The following is a 15,197-nucleotide window of genomic DNA, read 5'->3' as shown; positions in this document are numbered from 1 at the left end:
TTTGGCGAAGCCGGCGGCGCATACCAACCGTGCGACAGCGGCCTAATACAAAGCGGTACCGAGATAAAAGAGAGAAGCGCGCGCGAGAGCGCGTAGGTAGTTTCTCTTCTACCTGTCGACTTCATCTTTTCCCCTGCGTGCACATTTCCTCCTCTGCCACTCTTCCCTTGCAACATCCACCGCGGCAGCTTATTGTAGTCCGGAGAAGGAGGAAGAGAAGGAAAAGAGAGGAGGCAGTAATGTAAGTCGCGACACCTAAACTCGCGCTCGCTCGTTAACGTCCGTTTCATACTAGCCGCGCAGTAAATTACATCCCGATCGATCGTAATGAATCTCACGCCGATGGCAACGTCCACGCGATATTTCTGCACTGCGAGCCGCGGCCGCGACGTAAACGTTAAACGTTGACGTTCCGCAGGGCGTCGAGGACTTCGACCGAGCAGCGGGGACCCTTACGTCATTGCGTATTCACGGTGCAAGCCCATTGAACAGGGGAATTCGGTGAATGAGCACCAGCGCATACCGCTAATACGCGCGCACCTTCACAGCTTCAGTCCGAGTCTCGGCCGGGGTCGGATCGTCGCGAAAATTCGAATCTCTTCCGCTAAACTTTTACAGACGTTCGGAGCTGCCGCGATCCCTTTATTCGCGACAATCTGTGAAACATTTATAGCACTCAAATTTATACGGCCTAGATTCTTATTTCATTTGATTTATACAATAAATTATGCAACAGATACAAAATTTAAATCTGACCCAGTCAACCCTCGAGATATAACTCGAGCGTCGACTCCGATATTTCGCGGACGGAAATTTGTTAATTGAAATCACCGAACGTATAAATGACTCGGGCTCTTTTATTTTCACGCCCATTCGTCCGTTCTACCGAGAAGTGGCCGCCAATAAGTGACCGCATTTCTTCCGTATCTCACGTTCGGTGGGTGCGTTCGCAACCCAGAAACGACACACCCGTGCGGTGATGCGTCGTGAATGGAAATATCGCTTTATTCTGACACTGGTCTGTCCTCGTCTCTTCCGCCGCCTCTCTTTTCTCTGCCGTTGGCGCGATCGGGATTCTCGTCGATTAACCCTGATTCGTCATAAGATGCATTACTTTCCATCCCGCTCTCGTTGAGGAACGAGCGGTAGGCGCGTCCGCCGAACCGAGACCAATTCCACTTGCGCTCTCGGCACGGCCGCGCCGCGACGGAAGGCACCGTGTCGTGTCTTCATGGTGCGCGCGTTCGAGCGGGCTAGGCGCGACGGGCACCCGAGTGCATCGTCGCGAGCGGCGGCATCACGTCTGGCCTTGTACACGCCGCATATTTGTCGCCTATAAATTCGCGTTCGTTCTAAACTTAATTACCGACGATGACGTCTTCCGGTTGCAACACGCGCCGATGACACTTGCCACGTACGCACGCGCTGGAAATCACCGTCCCTCTTATACTCGCAGTTCGAGAGTGTGCTCGCTCGTAACGGGATCCTCCCCGTTGTCGATAATTTACCGCGGTTACATATGAATTATTCAAAATATAGAGAGGTAATTTTTTCCCGTTCTCTAGATATTTAACGTATTACGGAATAAATCCGGAGAGATTCATCTCTCACCGTTTCTACGAGTTAAAAGCTCCAAATGAGAGAAGCACCTTCGCTCTAATTAATGCGCTCTTTAATGCGTCGCGATCGCGCGAGTGATTAACGGGCGGGCGTATTACTCTCCGATTCGTTCACGCTGGGGTAACCATCGCGTTGAGTAATAACAGCGGCGATCGCTATCGAGCTCCCGCAACCGCCGCAACGGGATCCTTTTTCGCGCGCGGTTTTCAGCCGGTGACAGCGCGGCTATTCATTCAATTGCGGATAGCAGCAAATTAATTGTTATTAGCGTGCACGTTGTACGTTGCTGGTCCGATTCGCGGCTGGTCACGAGGTCAGGTCAGGTTCAGAGGCTAGGCCGCCTTGTCCGCGCTCAGAAACAAGATGGTAACGATAACGATCGGCGCTGAGGGAGGGGTGGGAGGGGAAGGAGACGGTGCCTGCCGAGATAACAGCCGGTCGTGCGATAATTGCGGCGGCATAGGAGTTTGGCTTGGCGAGGGTATGGAGGCGCAGCTAAGTTAAGGTGCACCCACGGGTCCGGCACAGAGGCCGGGGTGCAGGCTGGTGGCAGAGGTTCCGTTACGGCCCGGAGGCTGCGTTCGTTCACCATTATCGTGGAACGCGGAATATGATTACCTTCACCTGGGAACAAACTCCTTATATACAGTCGCGCGGTAAAGGAGACCGTGGGCGAAGTTCGCGTCGTGGACGCCGTGTCCCGGTTTACTCGCCGCTCGCGTTCGCTAATCAGATTGGAACTAGTCGGATCGACCGCCTTTCGTGGAAGACGCACCGTCGCCGCCGCGATAATCGGAATCGGCACGAATCTGCATACAGAGCGATAATTTGGCGCTTTCCGTAATAGGCACGTGCGATGATCAATTTAATCGCGCATCTCACGTTGCACGTTATGCAAACCTGCGGTTCGATAACTGGTGTGCGTGCGTGCGTGCAGCGCGCAGAAAGGAGAACTGATTACGCGACGTGGACGTATCAATTTAGAGACGTAACAATACGTCTCGCAGAAGAAGCTGTTGAAGCACACGGGGTCGTACCTAGAAGCGCACGTTGAAAATTCCGAAATTGATTTGTACAAACCGCAACATTGTTTTATTTAACGACGCTTGCGCGAGTAATGACGCGGTTAACAATTTATGACAACAAATGCTCGGCGACTGAAAGCGCGTACTTCCGGCAAGGTGGTACTTCGTACACGTTGGTATCGTACCAGTCGGGGAATGAATAACGGACCTGTCCGCCTCTCGTAAAAGGGATATCCGATGCTCGAGCCGCCGACGTGCTGCTTCATCTTCTTTGAGGACTACGCAAGTTTCGACGACTAAAAACCCGATAATTGACAGCACGAGTGCCGGTCCATCCCGAGCGCTTTATTGGCATAACAGTATGTCGGTCTAGCGTACATCAATAATGCCTTCACCGTGTCCTTGAGAGATTTAAAGAAGCGAGTACACGTCACCTATATAATTTAATATTTTATAATTTATGTGAAAACTTTATCTACATCTTTTATAAGTCTCGAAGCATTTACGTTAAATCGAGTGAAAAGTTTGGTCATTGTTTTCATTTACGTGGGAAATATGTGGGAAAAGAGCGAGCAATCTTCCGAATGACAAAGTTTAATACGAAAGTCAGACAGCGCTATTGATCAAATTGGCACGTCGAGAAAACGAGGAATCTTTCAATGAGTATAAAATTACATAGCCACACGTACAAAGAATATTGCGAGAGACACGATCTCTACTTTGTTACCGGTACTGTACGATGATCTCTGGTCTTTAGCGGGACATAGTGCAACAGTCGTAATTTCAGTTCCGTTAATAGGAAGGCGCTTTGAATGCCGGCGCTAAGGAAGCTAGAGTAAGGATCGCGCAGGACCAATTCGCGTATCTAATACAACGAGCAAAACGCGAACGCAACACACATTTCTAATGTATGGCTGCACCCCGTGATCGAATAAATCGATGACGATTAAAGAGACGAATATGTGCCAATTACGTATGACGCTGGCGCAGGTTGCAGAACGAACAATAAATTATATAACTTTCCGACCTTTCGCCGCTAGAGACATTTTCCAACCTCCGTTTGTCTCGAGAAGGTTCTCACAATTAATGGTAACAATTAACAAGAAAATTTCTACACCGTGCTTTTTCTTATTTTCCCTTTTTCTCTCATTCGCTTTCTTTGTTTCCCACTCGCGCCGCATCGCGGGACGTGAAGTCGCATGCCGAGTTTGGCGCTCGAGGAAAGCCTCGCGGTTCCCGAAGAGGTGAACTTCCGCGTGCCAGGTAAACTGAACAGTCCCGGCGGCGGGACAGGTTGACAGCGAGGACCTTGTTACGCGATCATCAGCGGGCAATTTCTCGAGCCTGAAACCGACCCGTCGCCGCAGTTTAAAGAAGTCATCGCGACGCGAGAACTCCGACGACCCTCGGCCCGCATGAATTTCGCTAGGTACGCGTCGCCCGTGTTTCCATGTAAACTGCGAGGTCGCGTGTTCTTTGCCGATTGCACGGTGGTCATCGTTGAAATTCGCAGGGAGGTTTACGCGGAGCGGTCATTACCGCAGGAATGCTCGGCGCGAAGCTGCTCGGAGCACCGAATGCCCGTGATCGTGTTTGGTGTTTCTCCGAGGCGATTATATTGCGAGTTAAGGGACCATCGGGTATTCATTACGCCTAATGACCTCTCCTAGACGCGCGCGGGCTCGACTCCGGCTCGACTCAGCTTGGCGGCCGGCGCGAGTGCTTTTGGACACGAACGACGATACGTGAGGCGGAGGCAAGAGGCCGCTCTCGGAACAACGGGGTTCGATTACTCAGGGCCCCGACGTTCACACGAGGGTGCTCTCGAGCAACAGGTCAGCAACACGTACACGGCATCTATTTATAAACCAACCTGGGCTAGAATTACGCGCCGCGCGGAATAAACCACCCGGACTCCTCGTGTTCTCTCGCGGTCCCCGACGGTGCAACCCTAGTCCGTATTAGGCCCGTTCGCGTTTTACCTGCCGCTTATCTCAAACGTCAAAACGTACGATTTCGCGTTCTACCTGATCTGCGGTAAACTTGGAAAAACAGATTACAAAAATTCTGCAACATGGTCGCGGAAGATCGCGAGAGTCGCCAAGCGGTTCTTTTCGCCGCGATGCAATTTGATATATCAAGTAATTCCGATAATCTCGAAAAGGCAAGCTTGAGAAGAAAATTATTGCTACGTGCGTGGTAATACAACACGATAAGTAAACGCGTTTTTACAATGAGAACCTGTTGCCTCTCGAAGTCGCGGCGTTATTGCTGATTTCCTTTGAATGCAAGCGTCTCGCGAATGCCCGCGCCGTCCCGAGAAAGATAATACTTAATTTAATTAATTAAAAAAAAAATTACTAAGTTATAAAAAAAAAAAAATACAGCTCAAGAAAATTTTGCTTGTAAGAGGAAATGAGTTTCGCAGAATCCACGCATCGACAGAATTGTCGGGAGGACGTTAACAAAGTAGTCATTATTGGGCGTTAATTAGCAGGGTCAACTTGTGTCCACAACGATGCTCGCGCGCTTGTTGGATAGAGCAACGAAAATGAAACGTGGCAATGGAGTGTAAATAAGAATCGTGTTCCGACAGACACGCGATCTACGAAGGGCAATAACCGAAGAGAGAATTCGAAGTTCGTTGGTCCACAGATAAACAACGGAGTCCTTAAGCCAAATAATTATTTTACGATTAGCCCAGCAGTTTGTGCTGGCGTCACGCAACTTCTTTACTGGATATTCGCATTACATTATTTTTAATTTTCAACATTAATACTTTGTTACTTTTATATATATATATATTTTTTTTTTTTTTTTATCGACAAGTGTTAGGCTTTATTCGTCTCTCTTGTAAATCAATTTTCTCCACCTTTTTATCCACGATATAGTTACTCGTAAAAATATTGTCCCGCGAATTATATAATAACTGGTAAGATTGAGGTTCGCGGAACAAGATAACGGTTTATGGCTTTTCCGTCGGATTAGCGTAAAAAAAAGCCACGCAAAATGTTGCACCTAGAGTAGCCAATAGTATCATTTAATGTTCCGTGAAATGTATCGTACGTGCCGTCAAGCCTGCTTTAGATTCTCACTTGACCGAAAGCTGGAATCACACGGGTATTCGCGAAACGGTAAAAACGAGATAGAGGTAAACGGTGTGCGTCGAAGCCGGGGTATTCGTCATGAGCACACGCTACAATAAGTTTCAAAAGGCCGAGACGCGTGTCGGATCGTCACCGTTGTCGGACTTTGAATGACGGACGCTTCACTCTCAAAGCGATCAATCGACGAGCGTATTGAGCCGATAATCTTTCCGATAAACAGGGTTGCGCATAAAAAAAAATATTAAAAAAAAAAAAAAATAAAAAAATAACGCAACGGGAGACGCTCGGACGGCCGTCGGCCTCCAGTTATAAAAGAACGGCGAGCTGCAAACAACGCGTATAAAAATACGGTGTACATCTATAGACTCGGTCCCATAGCGCGTGAAATGAGCCCGCGGGATTCAATCGCACGCATCAATTCTTCGGTCACGTAGGACAATACCGTAGAAATCGGGACGGTTTTGCTGAATTTAGCGATACTTTGGCAAATCGATCGAACGCCCCGGGACGTTGACCCGCGCAAGCCGGACGAAATAGGAACGTGCGAAAGTATTTTGAAATTTTCGCGTCGCGAAATGCATCCGGCGTGCACCTGCAATCGATACGTCTAGCTGGACGTCCAATCGTGAAATATGGATAATGAATTATCGGCTTTCTGTTATCCGCGCAACGAGGTGTGACACCGCTCCGGACACGCGAGAGTTTTGAGCATCACGTTCGGGGATCGTGCTCTATCGGCTGCCGCGGTATCGTAGACGCGAAATTTCCGCACCTAATACCTACTACGCGCTTCGCGGCTGCCATCAAACGTTGTTACGCGAAACACCTGCCCGTTCGTTTTTCTGGCTTATCAACGGTATTTTTCTTGCTTATTTCGCTTACTGACGTGCGAACGGTTTCTCTCTCGTCCAAGCGAAGTGTCGCGAATGCCCGTCCGCTGTAAAGCGTAATCGTCAAATCTTTCCGAGCAGTACAAATGTATACGCGCTTATTAGCTGCTCATTTGGCGGGAATGAAGAGAAGAAGCAAAGAGAGAAAAAAAAAAAAGAAAAAAAAGAGACGAGGAAGATGCGCAACCCGTGAGGTTGTAGGCGAGGAAGATACGTCTTTCTATGAGATATTACGATATCGATGAAGGGGCGGATCTCGCGATAATGCGCGTTATTACGTGCTGCCGAGCGAACCAGCAATCGATGGAACGACCGATCGGTCGATCGAGGGGACGTTTCAATCGCGACCAGTGGATGATAGGCGTACCTATGCCCTATCGCTACGAGTCCTCTCGAGTTTCTCGTAGCACGATTGAACAATTGGCATTATTAAAAAAAAAAAAGTGGTATAAACGAATTTATTATACTATATATTTTTAACGAGTCGGGTGCTGCGATATTCGCGATGTTACATTCCCGCGCGATTACGATATCTTATTATACCTAGTCAAAAACGCGGCGGTTATTAATCGCGCGGATATCGTCAATGATACATAAATAAGTGCCATTATCGATAAATTCGGACAATCATTTATCGCTTGACGAGAATTCGTGGTGAATGCCCGATCGATACGGCTCGTGGAGTTCCGTTAATTCTTTCTGTCCTTTTCTTTTACTCAAAGAACTCGAGTCTGAATCTGACAAACCGTTTCTTACGCTAGCATCGAAAAGAAAAAGCGAAAGAGAGAAGAAAGAGAGAAGAGAACAGGAAGAAAAAGCAATACGACGATTGAGATTTATGTTTCGATAAGCGAAAGAATTTCGGAGTCCCACCTGGAAATAATCTAAGCCTGAAGTGAATGAAAGAAACGAAAGAGAGAAAAAAAAAAAAAAATGAAAGAAATAAAAATAAAAAACGCGTGCTCCGTGTAGCGGTTCCTCCAGCTGCATTCACGTGATGCTGTGTGAATTCTGGTCAAACCTGTAAGCCCTGAGGAGCAATCAGTCGACATGCCCACAGCGGGATGTCACTGACCGCGTGCCTCACCGTACGCCACTTAAGATCCACGTAAGTTCTTCGTATCTGACCTCTAAGGAGTTCCATATTTATACCTAATGCTCAGCGAAGTGTCATTATACTCGAGTATCATTCAATCTCTCGTCGCGTGGCCGACGAAGAGGAACCCGGATGATGTTGCACGCGGCGTGGAGCGCATTAAAAATTCGTCGAGATATACGTGACGTAATATCGCATACAGTTACGCGCCTTTAAATTAAACCGACCGACTGTTGTACGAATCGACTCGTAATCTGTTTAATCGTAATCGTTTAATCGTAAATCTGTTTAAAAGAGCTTTCGCGAGAAACCGGAGCACTTTCGATTCTTACAAATCGAATGCGATTTTATTCAAAGTGCGCGAGTCCGCGGCGGGATCCCGCGGGATCGGGAAATAAAATTTCGAGTTTGTTCTTTTTAATATTAAGAGGCTAAGTTTACACACGATAGGTTTTAACGCGATTTAACGCGTTTTTGATAGCAAGCGCGAATAAATTCCGCGCCGTCAATAAAGACGAGAGAGAGAGAATTTTCGCGCGGTAAGAGGATATAGAAAGGACCCGTTGTAACCGGTACGTCATAAGAGGACTCCACTCCCTTGTCCTCGCGTACTCTTCAGAGCTCTCCTCTCTTTCTCTCTCGCCTATATGCCTCGTTGACTACTTACTGAGATGGTGAGGTCAGCTGCGGTCATCCAACGAAGGGTATAACGGAACGCGTGGGTGCAACGTCAGCGTGACACGGATTAAATCGATCGTGCCGATCCGTTTCGGAAAATAGGTGTTCCGCTTTCGCGCGGGCGCGATTTAGGAGCGATATATCCGCGCGCGTCCACGGCGTCGCGCCCAACGTCGGCCCCCGATCCAATCGTACATACGAAACGTTTCTCGCTCAACGAAGTGAATCGCAGTTCAAAGATCTCGGGGAGAAGCCCCTTATCGGAAATGAGCGTTTCTTTCCCGAGTCGGGGAATTATTCTCATTACCGGACCTAACGGTGCGCGGACTCGCATCATAATGTAGGAAGTGGCAATGAACTCGATCCCGTGTGATTGGGAGGATATAATTTACGATTGTCCTCGAAAGGGGGACCCCGGCGTTGGAAACAGTACGACGCGTATTACGCCAGAACCGGTCGGCCAGGTTTCCACGGCGCTACCTTCCCAATATCCGTGACATTGACATTAACATTCACGTCGATACGAACAAACGGCGCTTTTTTTTTTTCTTTTAGCTTCTTTTTCGTGGCTTGAATTCATCTCGATAAAGCTGGACGAAGAAATCCCGCATAATTTTCAAATACCTGTCGGTCTTTCGCGCAAAAATGGACTTGAATTTCCGTCGCGACGAACCTTTTATCTCGTCTCGGAAAATGCATACGTGCACCATTCACATACAAAGGAAAATATATCCCGTCGCCTTTATCATCAATGGTACGAAAGAGGTTGCCTTGGTGAGCGCGCGACGGAGGAAACCGCGACCTTGGAGAATGCGTAATGCAGAATTTCGTGCACGCAATATGCCGGGGGGAGGAGAGGAGGGGAGTCTGGCTGCGGTACCAGGTGTTCATCGGAGCGTGTGCGGATGATGGTAATGAACTTTCGCGAGGCAAGGCCGCCGGGAATGATTTCATAACGCGAGCGCAACAACCCCGGTGTGCTCTCCTGTTTCTCCGCCGTATAGCAGCTTCGTTCGCGAGCGCACATGCGTTCAGACGCGGGGAAAGGGACGCGTCCGGGTCGCGGCACTTTGCGGGAGGAATCTCTCGAGGGTCGTCCACGAGGCTGAAGCGAGACAATCGCGGGAGAGGAAACGAGAGGACTCCCGCGGTACGTTGACTTACATAATGACTCTCCGCGATTCCTCGAGATACACATGCCCCGTGTACGTGTGCATATACGCGCGATTCTCTACCCTTGATTGCGAGCGAGGCGAAGCCGAGAAACGCATAAATCTCGCGCGCGGAAATTATATTCGAGGGAAGATACGTTTATTGTTGATACCGATAAACTCCCACATTGTCCTTTTTCTATGCGACCGAGATTGATTTAGAGTCTACGTTCCACTTACACCTCGGGAGATCTCGGAGCGTACCTTATACGAGCGCGCCGATGCACTTCCGCGCGGCTTTATACAGCCTATTTTATTTGGAGCCACATTTTTACATCTCTCTCCCGAGAACGGAGCATTATCTCGCTGCGTGAGATTTATTGGACGACTCTCCCTGCGCCTTTTCCGAGAGGTAATTCACGATTCGCGCCTTTCGATTTCGAAAGGATAAGAAATAAACGTCGAAAAGCGCACATCGACGATCGGAATCGTTCCTGCTTCATGACGCATTTTTTATTAATTTTTTTTTTTTATTACTAAAAGTATCGCAATTCTTTCATCAGCATTTCTCACCGATATGCACTTAATATCGCGTCGATTCATCGATGGTAATTTATTGTTAAGGATGGTTGCTCGCGCGATAAGGAATTGTCTTTCAATTGTCGACACGAATATAAAATTTAATCGACCTTTAAACAATTTTTCGTTAGTTTTAAAACAAATATTTTCTATGATATATTCCACGCTGTTCGAACTCTTTTTATTCAGCAATGATCTTATTATGCGTTTAATTATCGCGAGCGCAACACCGTTGTTCGTACATGAATGATCATATTGTGTCATTGCAGTTGAGTGTAGTAAGTATAATGAAGATCACGTACGGAGATTACAATCGTGTACACGAAGCCTCGACACCTTGACCGTGGTCTTTGTAGAGTGTAAGAGAGGTGCGACGTAATAATTTAGTCTGACCATTGTGCGAGACAAGAATCGTCTCGGTAGGCCACGCGTACGTGATGAGTTCGTATAACGTGGAGGCACGCGGCTGCGACTTGCTCGTGGGATTGACGAGACACAACCGTGTCTCCATTCAACCGTCATTGTACTTCCTAGTACGGTTCGGCTCACTGGGAACCACCTGCACCGCGAAATACTAATTTTAAAATATCGCAAAATTTTATTACGTATAATATAAAGTTATACCAATAAATAATAGGTTTTTGAAAAAGAAAGAAAAAAAAAAAAGAAAAGTATGTTTTAATTACGTTATTTATATCGATATTTAATCTCGTAAGTAAATTAATAATAAATTTTTACAAATGCATTTTATTAATACATTTATAAAATTTATTATTTTGTTTAAAAAGTTAGATATTAATACAATCATTTTATACGTTTTGATAAGTCACGGCTATTTTTTACGTAACGACACGATTTTTATCCGTACTTTATATTCATTGCACGGATGTCGTTCAGAAGTTTTTTTTCGTTTAATACAAAGCTAACGTTATTTTGAAGATGAGATAGCAACGGCTGAGCCTTAATACAGAAAAAGAAAAAAAGATAGAGAAAAGGCTTATTGTGCGATTTCTTAGTGAAGACATCCCTTGATGATGGTGATGTTATGGGGAAGAGTATCCTGTCACATTTCAGAAACAATTGAATTTATGTTCTGGGCGCGACATTCCAATTTCAAGGGAGAAATTACAAAAGCGCGTAGTCGTGTAACGTAAGAAAGAAATTGGCTCGCAAAGGGAGATGCACGATTGTTGTCCACGAATATCCAGACTGCGCTCAAGAGGGAGAGATAAATGGAATTCGCTATTCTGTACGCACTCGCCATGGGACTCGTATGATTGGGGCGAGGGTGTTAACGAGAATTCGCCCACGTGTGTTCACGCCATATGACGCTTCCATTCGTTCTGTTGTTAAGCCCCAGTACCCCCTCGAGAGACATAGAATGCATCCCGCTAGTAATTACTATTATAATTTAGTGATTAAAACTCAAGAAAAAAAAGAAGAAAAAAAAAAAAAAAAAAAAAAACGTTGAAATAAAAATTATTCTCATCAAAGAATAATATAAAATTTATATCTAGGTTGAATCGTATATTAAGAAATGAAGAGTGAGAAATAAAACCGTGAAATTTTTTATCCGTTTAACACTTGGCGTTACGGTAGCGGAGCAGATAAGCCTGTTAACCAGCATTGTGTATTGAAACGCTACATCGCACTTGGGCCGCAAGGATCGCCGCATTATTACGGTCGATATGCAGAGTTAACTGTTCATCGGAAACCTCGCGTTTCCGTTGAAAGGCGATTTAATATATCACGCCCGTTGATCGTTACGATGGGCGATAGGCGAGCTATCGGGCGCACGTCGACCGTGACGGATTTACTGACCGCACGTTTTTGCGCGGCGCGAGATTGCGGCTCGCGAGCGACGAGATCGCGACGCGCTGTCGTCGGGAAAATAGCAACAATCGACCGCGAGCGTAACAACGGCGGTTGCACGTGCTCGGGCTAGCGGAGGCGCCGCGTCATGCAGCATTTCCGACGGTTGTCGTCGCCGTGATCGTCGTAGTCGTCGTCGCCGTCATCGCCATGGTTCCCGTGAGATTGAGAGGAGAATTCGATCCACCGCAGGAATGTCCCGTTTATTCACGCGTGTCTCTCTCCTCATCGTCGGAGGAAAAAAAAAAAGGCCGGAACGGTCTGCTCCGAACAGACACAAAGAGAGGAGGGGACCGAGAGGTCGTACCGTCGTAGTAGATTCCTCTAGTTTGCATTTTTCGTCTATGCTCTACATGTCATTCTCGCGCGGAGCTATTATTCCGATCACCATTTCCGTGACTCATTACGTAGGACCGCGTGGACTGTTTTAAATTCTCCCCGGAATACCTGTCTTTTGGAAAAATCGATATCTTCGGCCGTGGTTCTTGTGCGGGTACATCGCAAAGAAATCAGTGAGGAAAAATCGAAACTTTTTTTTTTTTTTCCAGAATCTACGTTATCGTTCCTCGTGCCGTTATTATATTTCATAAGTATTACAAGGGAAATTAGTTAATCGAGTACATTTTGTGCAGAGTACAATTTATTTTAATTATATCGCGTGTGCATAGGTATGCATTAACGTCCGCGATTGTAATTTCGTTTCTTCTCGTCGTGCCGCGTTCCGTATTTCCGCGTTCCCATAATCTTCCGGATATCGCGAATACTCAAGATCTCGGCGCGTCTTGCGGATTTAAACGGAGATTTCTCTGGTATTCGCGCATCGGTGTTTGGCTCGGTATTCAAACATTGTTTCTTAATTGTGCGAAGCATTTGTGCACGTCCGATTTTCCTTGATTACAAATTAACATGCTACTCTATTGCACGTTACCTTGAATTATTTAGGCAGCACGGACCGGCTTTTTTTAACTTGACTCTCGGTCCATTTTCACGCGACTTATGAGAAAAGAAATTATACCTGTGACTGCCCCTAATTTTTTTTTCTTTTTTTTCCTATAAATTATCTGAAAATCGATATAATTTTTACCAATTATTAATCGGTCGATCGTTTCTTGCTTGTTACATATTAACGAAACAACCTTACAAAAGTGAATTATTGAACAGAAAATTAATTATTGAATCATAATCTGATAAAACGTGCAGCGAAAGCAACAAAGGTACTTTTTACAAATTGAAAAAAGATTCTATAAAAAAAAGTAAAAATTCTTTGTTTCTTTTTTTCCCCTATGACAAATCGATGCGTGACAAATGCATTTTTAAAATTTTTTTTTAATACCGGCAACACAAAGTGCAGAAAAAAAATCTTTGCGCAATAAAGTCGCGTCACTTATCAAGTTTTCGTGCAAATCTCTAAAGCTCTCCTCTCCGCGTCTCGGAAACTCTCACTTGAAGATTAAAACAATCTCTTGGCGGTGCACAGCATCACAGTTTATACAATCCATGGCGATGATATCGTCGACGGCGAGATCACAGCGATCACGTCGTTATTCGCGGCCCGTCACAGCCGCGCGCAGCCGAATCACTGATCTTGATCACTTGATTATCATTGAAGGAGGCGCGATCAAGCCGCTTTATCACTTATTCACCCTCAGCGACCGGTCGAGGGTAGGACCGGCACCAAAGTACCCTTCTCGATCACTTACCTATCCAGCACGGTCGTCGGCGGCGGACGACCCTGACGGCTCGATGCGGCGACGTGATCTCCTCTCAGTGCAGTCGATTTGATTAGTTATCTCTCACCGCGTCGTACGCGAATCTACCGCAGGTTTATGTTGAGCTTTGCGCCTACTCCGGAGCCGCGATGCAACGATTGTCTTTTAAAAGGAACCCGGACTCTTATCTCGCACCCTTGACGAGCGTCTACGAGCACAAGAGCTTACTCTCTTCTCTCGCGCCTCCCTTTCTCTCTCTCTCGCTCTTTCGCCCGTCCTCTCGCTCGCTCTCTCTCTTCCTCTCTCTCTCTCTCTCTCTCGTTCTCTTTAGCTGGTCCTTCAAAATCACCGCAACACCACACCGAACAGAAGTGAACTACTCGTGCGCCGCCGGTTCACGGTACCTTAAATACCTTGGCAGCCGCGCCACCGCCACCGTCGCCGCCGCCGCCGCCGCCGCCGCCACCGCCACAGCGCAGCGCAGGGCACCACCGCCACCACCGTGTGCGTCGTACGGCTCCCTACCTTAAACTCGCTCCACGCCGCGCAAACGGATTGGCGGGGGAGCAGCGCGAGGAGATGTGTACCCGCAGGCTATACACCAGAGAGAGCATCCTCTCTTTTTCCTCCGTTCCCGCTGTCTCTCTCGCCCGCGCCTCCTCTCCTTTACTATTTCGTTTCTTCTCTCCGTCCCTCGCGATCACCTCTCGCTCGCGCCGGTCTCTCCCTCCCCTCTACCCCACGCGCCTCTCTCGTCTTTCTCTTTTTCGTCCTCCCTCTTTCCCTTTTTCTCAGCGTTCGACCACCAACGGCATATTCGCAGGACTAACGCGTGTAACGTCCTGGCTATCAGGCGTGGAAGGATATATCCCTTTTGTCCGGCGCGATTTTCTCTTCAACGGCATCCGTGCGATGCCAGGAGACCCGCGCGCGGATTGTCCTGGATGTATTAGGTGTCATTGGCGAACGGACCGTGGACCGGCGAGGAGCACCGGTCAGTCGTCGCGCCACGGGAGTAGCAATGCGCAAACGCGAGTGCGCATAAAACGCACAGGAACGGCGGATTACGCCCGTCGCGGATACGCGCATTCGCGCTACGCGCGTCGATGCGGATGTACCTGTCGTGCAGCCTCTCGCTCGCCCTTTGTGTTTTCGGGAGTTCCGAACGAAGCGCGACACGAAGGAATAACGAAAGACACCTCGAAATAATACCCGGCGATCGATCGAGTTATAAAAATATGTTTAAAAAAAAAAAATCGAAATCGAGTAGCTCCCGTGACTTTTCCACGTAAAATCTGAGCTCGGGCCAGTAATCCTTCGTTGACGTATAACCCGACCACGCGTTACCTGCAGACTTGGCCGCGAATTTAACGATAACGTTGGTCAATGCCGTCGGAGGTTCGATCCGCTGACTCATCGTCACGATCCTTCGCATTGACGACTCGACGGCGAGCTAACCGGGCCGAAAAT

At 47.5% G+C, this 15,197-nt stretch overlaps 1 protein-coding gene across 2 annotated transcripts in view; it reads right to left on the bottom strand.

Annotated features, from left to right (window-relative positions):
- Positions 1-15,197, bottom strand: part of LOC139106089 (mucin-2) — a 75,292-nt gene that overhangs the window by 12,731 nt on the left and 47,364 nt on the right. The window contains exon 1 of one of the 2 annotated variants that reach the window (XM_070662601.1): positions 13,719-14,127. The exons of the other annotated variant lie outside the window; for it this stretch is intronic. The gene's annotated coding sequence lies outside the window, so the exon portion shown is untranslated. Of the gene's footprint in view, positions 1-13,718; positions 14,128-15,197 lie in introns of those variants that run through there. 2 annotated transcript variants of the gene reach the window in all.

This window comes from Cardiocondyla obscurior, linkage group LG10, assembly GCF_019399895.1.
Source record: "Cardiocondyla obscurior isolate alpha-2009 linkage group LG10, Cobs3.1, whole genome shotgun sequence".
Classification (NCBI taxonomy): Eukaryota; Metazoa; Arthropoda; class Insecta; order Hymenoptera; family Formicidae; genus Cardiocondyla; species Cardiocondyla obscurior.
The sequence above is the reverse complement of the archived record's forward strand: the minus strand, read 5'-3'. Positions and strand labels throughout refer to the sequence as shown.